We start from the raw sequence: 8,961 nt of genomic DNA, 5'->3' as shown, positions 1-8,961 counted from the left end.
CAAACCTAAATCCATTCAACTGGAACTGTTAACGTCCATTTTTCTATAATGTCTGCGGAATGTGTGCTTTGTTGCATAGCACGAAAATTTTGGGATCTAGTTATGAAGAGAAGGAAGATAGACTTAGCAATTTTAACTGCGATATTTTTGTATGGCGGTTTACCGCACTATCCTATATGTATATCAGCTCAGCTGTATACAGTTACTCAAGTGGCATAGTTTCACGTTGTGGTCTGTTGGGTGGATGAACCTATTATGGTTCTATGTGGTGTGCATGGTGGACAGGCCTATCATAGCCTTTATATGATGTGCTGGATGGAAAATGTGGTGTTTGGTTAGTGGGGTGGGATTTTGACTTGTGTATCCATTCGCATCTGAATATACATCTGTTTGTCAGAATATTTTGTCTGTTTGTGTGAACTTCTGGTTATTGACAATATAGTTAATGTCATGTAATATGTTCTGATTATTGCGTATGACTGGAAAATCATTTCTATGGTTTGATATTGTATTTGACATACAAATTGAGACTTTCGTAAGTGATATTTTTATGCACATGCTTGTCTAAAGTATTTATTGTGTCATTTAGTATTTTGTCATCTGTTCATGTTTCAGACTCACACAAAGCTCATGTAGCTCATCTTTGTAGTGTCTACCCTTTCAGAAAGATACGGTTTGATTCGGTTTAAGTAAAATCTTATAAGTTTTATACGGTTAATTTTAAGTCGGTTTGTAAAACGATTATATAAACTGTGATACAAGGTTTTTTACTGGACTTTGTAAGGTGTTATTTGGACTGAACTTTAGAAACTATGGATTTTATTTCCAAATGTTTGATGCTATTTAATATTGTTTCAAACATAACGAACAAAAAGTTTTTCTTGGTTTGAATTAAAGTTTTTGTTTCCGCCACTTTTGGTGGCCAATGTCACTTCCAGGATTCGGTCTAAACTTCTAAGCCGAGTTTTAGGGCGTTACAGTCATGGTTCCTAAAAAAACGTAAATTTGATACAAATTAAAATCTAGATTAAACAATTAGTTAGATATATAATAATTTACATAAAATTAAATATTAATTTAATTTGCCAAGTTTTATTGCTGGATTCATCTAACTGCTCTATTAATGTACTTGATGATGCATTTTTGTTTCTTTCAGTGGCAGTCCATTGCCTTTCATGCCACTCCACCTTTTTTCGCTTGTCACTTTCTTTAAATTTGTTCTTTCAACATGTACTAATTATGGAAAATATTTCCCTTGCTTTGGGGTAATCAGATTTATAAATAGATATTGCATTACAATACTCTTGTAGCTTTTCCCAATTTTCCCCACTTTGTTGGTGACCACATTTAAAATTTTATGTTTCACCATTAATCTTCATGATTAATTTATTTTTCTTCTAAATCAATGGTACACCTTGATGTAGCTAGAAAAGGTCTGCCTAACAGAATGGGTATCTCTAGATCTTTTTCAAAGTCTAAGACTTCTAAATCTGTCAGAATGATAAAGCTACATAATTTGACTAACACATCTTCCAATACTCCTTTCAGATGCACCAAGGATCTGTCAGCCAACTGTAGTGTAATTTGAGTGCTCTTGAGGTCCCCTAACCAAGATTTTCACATACAGATAAAGGCATTAAATTGATACTGACTTCTAAAACACATAGGGCCCTATTCAAATGGATATTCCCTATCTTTATGGGGATTGTAAAATTTCTTGGGTTTTTTAGCTTTTGGGGAACCTGACTAGATATAATAGCACTATAGGAAGCACTCATATTAACTTGTTCACCTGCCTTAATTTTTCCTATTCTTAGACATGATTTCTTTTAAAAATTTGGCGTACTTAAGGACTTTCTTAGTTAGTTCAATCATGGGAAAGTTAACATTTAACATTTTAAACAAGTTAAAAAAGCTTACAAATTCATCTGCATCCTGTTTTTGTCTCTCTTCTAACCTTGAAGGAAATGGTACCTGTGTGATAGCAGATTCCTTGGTCGAATCTTTCTCCGACTCAGCTGTCGGTTCAATTACCTCCTCTAGTTCTGGTTCTTTGTTAGCCTCCCGAGGTCCTCTTGAAGATCTTCTACATCCTCTCTTGTCTCCTATTGTGTCAAAGTTTCTGGGCTACTCAAGATTTTGTCCGAACAAAGCGTAATTGCTTTCACTAGCTCCTTCCCTTCCTTTTGAGTATTATTTTCAATATTGCTAAGAATGTCGATGCCAATTTCTCTTTTGATATTTCCAATCACACTCATCAATTGGCTCATCTGATCTTCCAAATTAGTCAATGTTTTTGTCGAATTAGTGCACTCATATTGCACTTGCTTCACATCTATCCTCATTCTCTATCCGATCCAAGCGTTGATCGCATACAGTATGGTCATTTAGGTTGGCCCTTTTCTAAGGCTTCTGTAAATAAAAATGTTGATAATTAGCATTTTTTACTTGATTCGAAGCATTACCTCCTCTTTGATTTCATCTCCATCTCAGGTTTAGGTGATCTTTCCATCCGAGATTGTAAGTATTCTAATAAGGGTTTCCGCCCCTATTCCTTATGTAATTCACATCCTCGATTGGATTGTTGATATAATGAAAGAGTGGTTTGTCCCCTCCATATATGGATGGTGCACTATTTTCAAACTCTGTGCGATTGATTCTATCCACTGGCTGCTAATATCTATCATCCTCTAGGACAACCTTTACCGTAGATGGTCTCTAGCCATATTATATCGTTTAGTTGGCCACTGGTAGGAGTTCGTTGCCATATTTTCTATTAATTTGTACACATCCTTGTACTTTCGGTTCATTAAGGCTCCTCATACGGCTCCATCTAATCATGACCTTACGTATACATCCAACCCATTATAAAAAATTTGTAGTCGTAACCACTTGGGCAATTTGTGATGTGGACATTTCTTACTCAGCAACTTAAAATGCTCTCAAGCTTCATGAAAACTCTCTCCCTCTAACTATTTGAACATAGTAATCTCTTTTTTTAGCTAGACTGTCTTGCTAATGGGGAAGAACTTTTGTAGGAATTTTCCTACAAGTTCCTCCCATGTTGTGATGGACCCTAATGCCTGCGAATCTAAACAAGAGAAAGTGTTATCTATTAATGAGAAAGGGAACAATCGGAGATGAATAGTGTCATTTATGACCCCATTATATTTAAAATTGTCAAAAAACTGGAGGAACCATTTGAAATGCTAAATCGTATCTTCTACCATCGTTCCTCGAAACTGTAATTTTTTTTGGATCATCTAGATCATAGCTGGCTTGATCTCAAATTTATTGGCTGTGATGACTAGTCTCATTATACTCTTTTGAACCATATCTAGATTCGTCAATGCATATTCCCTCAAAGTTCTTTTGTTACATTCCACATTTGCGAGTAGTTGTGGTAGTGGTGATAGATCTTTTAAGTTGTTATTGTTAACCTCATTGAACAGTGCATTATCTCGTAGTGGTAAATTACTTACAGTAGGTGGTTGGTTCTGCATTTATTGTTACTACTATTGCTGTTACTGTTGACAATTCCTACGAATTACTCTTTCTAGATCTGTTAATGGATTTATAGATGTTCCCCTACTACGAGTCATGCACTAAACCCAAAGAGAAGAAATTAGTAAAAATAAGAAAATAAAATCGTAGCTATAATCTAAAAGTTTCCTAATTATTCTATTCAAATGCAAATATTAAAATCAAATTAGAGACATTGCCTCCCTGGCAACAGCACCAACAACTTAATCGCCTTTGGACGTACCAACGTCCAGAGTAGAAATCTTCTTCAAAAATATATTAAAAAAGTGATATATGCAAGTATACGGGTTAGGTTGTAATATAGTTACAATAAAGTAGATGAGTACTTTGAGGATCATACCCAAGGAAGGCGAACACTAGTTAATTCTAACTTAAACACAAATAGATCTAATTAGTACTATAGATAGATTATATTGCAATGAAATATAAAGAAATGTTTTTGGGGGATTTTTAATAATAAGAAAAAGAAGAAAATAAATAACGAGAAATCAAATAGTAGAATCTGTCAAATTTGAACATGGATAATTATCTCGCTTCGGTAATCATAACCGACTGCCGCCTTGGGTTTTCTTGTTCAATCAACTAGTTAATACCCCAACAAGATCTTCTGATCTCCTATTAGAATAACGACTCAACAAGAACTACTTATCTCTCAACTTCACAATCTAGACCGATTCAAGGTTACAATGTTCAGGGATACGCCATATCAATTTTGGGTTAATTCCCACCTTAATGACTTCCTAAGGCCGTCAAGCCTAGGATTTAAATTCTTTCTTTCAAGAATAGCTGATCCATTAAGAGAACCCTACAAAGTAGTTAATTAATCATACTCTATTTGCTAATTCCCCAGAAAAGGATTAGTTCCTCATAGATCTCAAAAACAATATAGATTTGATATATAGAATAGACATGAATAACAATTCAAGAATATAAAGTTTAGAAGAAGCCTGATTTGTATTGAATAGAATGTTGAATCCTCATAGAGTTTTATCAAGTTCAAAAATATGATATCTTCTGCTAAAGTGAAGAATAAAAATGAAATAAACCTAAAGCCTATGAAAAGAGAAAAACTAATGACTAAAACTAGGAAAAAAATTATACAATATGAAAAGTTGTCCATAACATGTGTTAAATGAATCAAATTCAAGTTTGCATAGGTAGATAAAATGGGTTTTACACTTTTTATTTTGAAGTAGTTTTCATGTATAAATGGAGATGTATAAATTATAAATGTAAGACAACAAAAAATTGGGCGGAGATAGAAAAAGAAAGATTTTTTTTGCCTTTTTTTTATTTCATCAATTCGATTTAGCCTATTTATGGACTTAAAGTGGTCGTTGTCCTTAATCCTAGGTCAGTTGTCATCCTCGTGCTTTAATGTTTGATTGTGTGAACCAAAACTCCCCTGGCTCGTAATTATTTCCTATACAGAGGTAATGTCATAACACACCAAGTCCAGTGTCGTGACATCAATGGCAGTATGCTTCATCTTCAGGGGTGTGTCACGAAATCCTTAAGTTGTGTCGCGACACCGAAGGCAATCTTAATATTCTTCTATTTTTCTCTTTATGTTATGACATCCAACTCGTTATATTGCAACACAATGATCATTATCGAGTTAAAACACCTTTTAACGGTCTCTAGCACACTCACAAAGCATATTAGCTCACCCTTACACCTCATTCGGCCCCTAATGTCAACAAAGGACTCAAATTACACATTTTATTGAATGTAAATAAAATTAGGAAAACTTAGCTAAAACTTAACCACAGTGTTTGTATTCAAGCTCCTCAAGTGCGAACACTAGTTCAATCTGCTACACCAAATTACGGTAGATCATTAACATAATCCAAAGAATTCCAGACCACTCACCAGAAAATGTAGAAACTTAAACAAGTTTAGCTTTACCTTTATCCTTACTGGTAGATGGTCTGGCTAGATTGCAACAAGCATACACACGTATTGAACAAGACATATAGAATTCATACAATGCAAACTTGGAAAATCACACTCAACAAGATAGAGGCTTACCTTGATAGCTACGAACTAGACTTAGAACAGAGACTTTGACGGTAAAAAATTTAGTGAAGAATTCATAGAATTAAGGGTCGTATTTATAGACCTAAGAGTCCTAATAATATTTGGATGCCCTACTTGACTTAGGAAGGTTATTACTTACACATAAAGTATTCCTAGATACACTACATATTTATTTCCTAAAAAAATTATACTTGCACATAAAGTATTCCTAGAACTTAATGAAGTCTGTATATAAGTATGTGTAAGATTTCATAAATTTTAAGAAATTGAGATTTTTAGCTCAAAATTTGAACTCCCTAAATTTTATAGAAGATTCTACGAATTTAATTAGCAAGTCCCATGCCCTATACATTATGGTCCCAACCATGTCCTCTTATGGGTCTCACCCCATCCTTATCTCTCATTATTCTGTATCCCTGATACTCATATTCATTATTTCTGACTGGTGAAGCTTGGAGACTACCCAAGTAATTGTCACATATATGTTCTTTACCATAATACAATATCCTCACTATCTTGGAGAACTAGTACCCACAATGAAGCACCATAGTAGCCGCCTTTTCAACCTATTCCTTTAAAATGCTCCATTAGACATGTGGTACTGACATACTATTCCCTTTTCACATGTTTTGTGAAGGTTTTGATAAGACTTTCATATTGTTTCATAGTGTTGGCAGGCCTCTGCTTTTCACTATTCTCTAACGGACTTTATTGAGCATTCAACCTTGAGTTGGCATTTTCTCTCATAAAGACTCTTATTGGGCTACCCAATCTTTCGGCTACTCCTTTCCTGCTTACAATTTAAGATTGCTCTTATTACAGCCTATTACGTATCTACTTAAACAATATGGGGCTCATGGCTTCCCTGGTGGACTCTTTTTGATGTATGTTATGTTTACCTTCTTATTTAATGAGTCTCTTCATCCTTTCACCTTAACTGGGTTGAGATACTATTGGAAAAATCTCAATTTGGAAACAGTTTTCTTACATAACGAAAATTTAAAATTTTGAAAACTGACTCAGTTTGTGATACTTAAAATAATAAAGCTTATCCTAATTTGTACCTGTGTTTTTGGTTTAACGTACACTTATTTTTCTCGTCTTTCAAACAAATGATCTTCTCCGCTATTCTCGTACCACTAATTGCTTCAAGTGTGGGCTCAAACCAATTGAATCAAACACAGAACTAGAAAAAGTTTTCTCCTTTTCGGGTGAAAATGAAAATTCTCTCTTTTTAATAGAAACCAATAGAATTGCTATTTTGGAAAAATATATGTAAGAGTTGAGAATAAGTTCTCTCTATTTTTTAGCAGAATAAAAATATCTCAAATTTGTGTTATTAGCTCTACTGGTGCCATCTATTTATAGGAAGAGAAAGTAGAATCCTTTTTGAGTTGTAATGGTTTATTTCAAATAAAAAATAACATCCTACTTAGAATAGGACAAGAGTGGATGACACAGCCTATTATTCCTACTAGGGTTGCCGCCCCCTTCATGTCTATAGGGGTTTTTGGGCCACTCTCACTTCGGGTACAATTACGAGTACTTCCTCGGCCTTTTTGACCCAGTACTCCGTAATGTGATTCAACCAGATTCAGTTTTTCTATTTCCCAAAATAAACTTTAAATATTTATATATAAAAAAGAATTCTCATCCCTATTTTACCCTTAGCAAAATTTTGACAATTTTACCCCTAGTAAAAATTTGACGATTTTAACCCTGGTAAAATTTTGGGAAAATATGTTCAATATTTCATGACTCAACATATGCATTATGACCAAATTATTTACTTTCATTACCAACCTTCAAAATAGTTCAAAAACATAAATTCATTCTTCCTATCATTTTTTAAGTAAGCCATATATGATTGCAAATGGATTATTTCCATTTTTATTTCCACTGCCATTTCTATTTCCATTTTTGGAAACCTATATTCATTTCAAAATAATTCCATTTCTCCATTTCAAAGAAAACTATAATCATTCCTGAATGTTTCTCATTTCTCTTTTCCTATTCAATCTGTTCATTTCTATTCAAACATGCAATTCATTTTTTGTTTCAACGAGCTAGCAAAGGGACCGATTGGACATATGTAGTTGCATCTCAAATGGTTTATATTTAAGTTTCAGCTTTTCATCTATTAATTATAAAATCATTTAGTCACGAAGTCATTCCACTATAGTATCGTGACTAAGCTCTCCCTAACGACATACCATTACAAAAGTAACTACTCTGTGTTCGTCAATGACCTTATCATAAGTGTGTTACCCTCATAGGATATTTTTTTTATCTCTTTGGGATACTATTCGTTCTCCCAGTATGATCCTATGTTATCTCATGTTAACCATTACAACTTCCTTCATGAAAAATAAATTACTAGCCAATAGTGATAAAGTCATCCATCACAAAGACAGACGACTCGTGGCCACGTTTACTTTCCATCAACCATGTAATGCCCATAAGAGGATAACATTTACCCATGTTTTGTGCTATGAATTTCACTATTTTGAATGATGCTACATACTACAGAAGTCGTACACCCAATGCACCAACTTTTAGTTCATTATCTATTTGAACTTATGTTTTTTCTTACATCAAAGTATACGAGTCACATATACATAGTTCGTCATCCATTCAGGATTTAGGTATGTCACACTATGAATTTCACAAGTGAATAAATCCATAAACGGGTTCAAGTTCTATTCTACTTGGATCCTATCCAATGTACTGTCATTCCAGTCAGTTACATCTATGTCTCTATCTTCTGGGAGTCATCCGCTCCAATGCTAAGACAAGACATTTCTGCAATTGGACTTGATAGACGGCATATTAGTCATTTGATCGGTTTTCTCATTTTCGATTAGACTAAGTACATGTTTAGGTTCATCTACTAATACAAGTTTTTCCATACTACAATCCGATCATGTAATACCACTTAGTATTAGTTTAACATTTAGACAATTAATGTGTAATGGCCTAAATTCAAGGTTATTGGAACAGTGGTTTCGTAACCACAAATTCGATTTAAAGAGAAATTTATTTTAATATTTTTGCATGAATATTTATATGATAGGAAAATCGTATTAAAATATCGATAGAAAAATTTTACCGATTTAGTGGTTAGTTAGAAAAAGGAATTATTGAAGGAATTGGGTAAAAACAAGGTATCGAGACCTTGATCTCGTAAAAATGAGTAGGAAATATTTTTATAAATATTTATAAAATGTTAGTAATGTGGTATTAAAATTTCGTTAGAAAATTTTAACGTTTGGGTAGGTAATTAAATGAAAAGGACTAAATTGAAACGGGTGTAAAAGTTACTAGAAGGATTAAATAGCTCAATTGTCAAATGAAGAGGGACCTGAAGAGAAAATAAGC

General features: G+C 33.6%; 1 non-coding gene across 1 annotated transcript; it reads left to right on the top strand.

Annotated features, from left to right (window-relative positions):
• Window positions 1-2,898: 2,898 nt before the first annotated feature.
• Window positions 2,899-3,004, top strand: LOC128281147 (small nucleolar RNA R71). Its single transcript, XR_008271359.1, has one exon. It is a non-coding gene; the product is annotated as a small nucleolar RNA R71 (small nucleolar RNA).
• Window positions 3,005-8,961: the final 5,957 nt, after the last annotated feature.

Source organism: Gossypium arboreum, chromosome 9 (genome assembly GCF_025698485.1).
Source record: "Gossypium arboreum isolate Shixiya-1 chromosome 9, ASM2569848v2, whole genome shotgun sequence".
Taxonomy (NCBI): domain Eukaryota; kingdom Viridiplantae; phylum Streptophyta; class Magnoliopsida; order Malvales; family Malvaceae; genus Gossypium; species Gossypium arboreum.
Note: the sequence above shows the minus strand (reverse complement) of the source record. Positions and strands in the feature narration are given on the sequence as shown.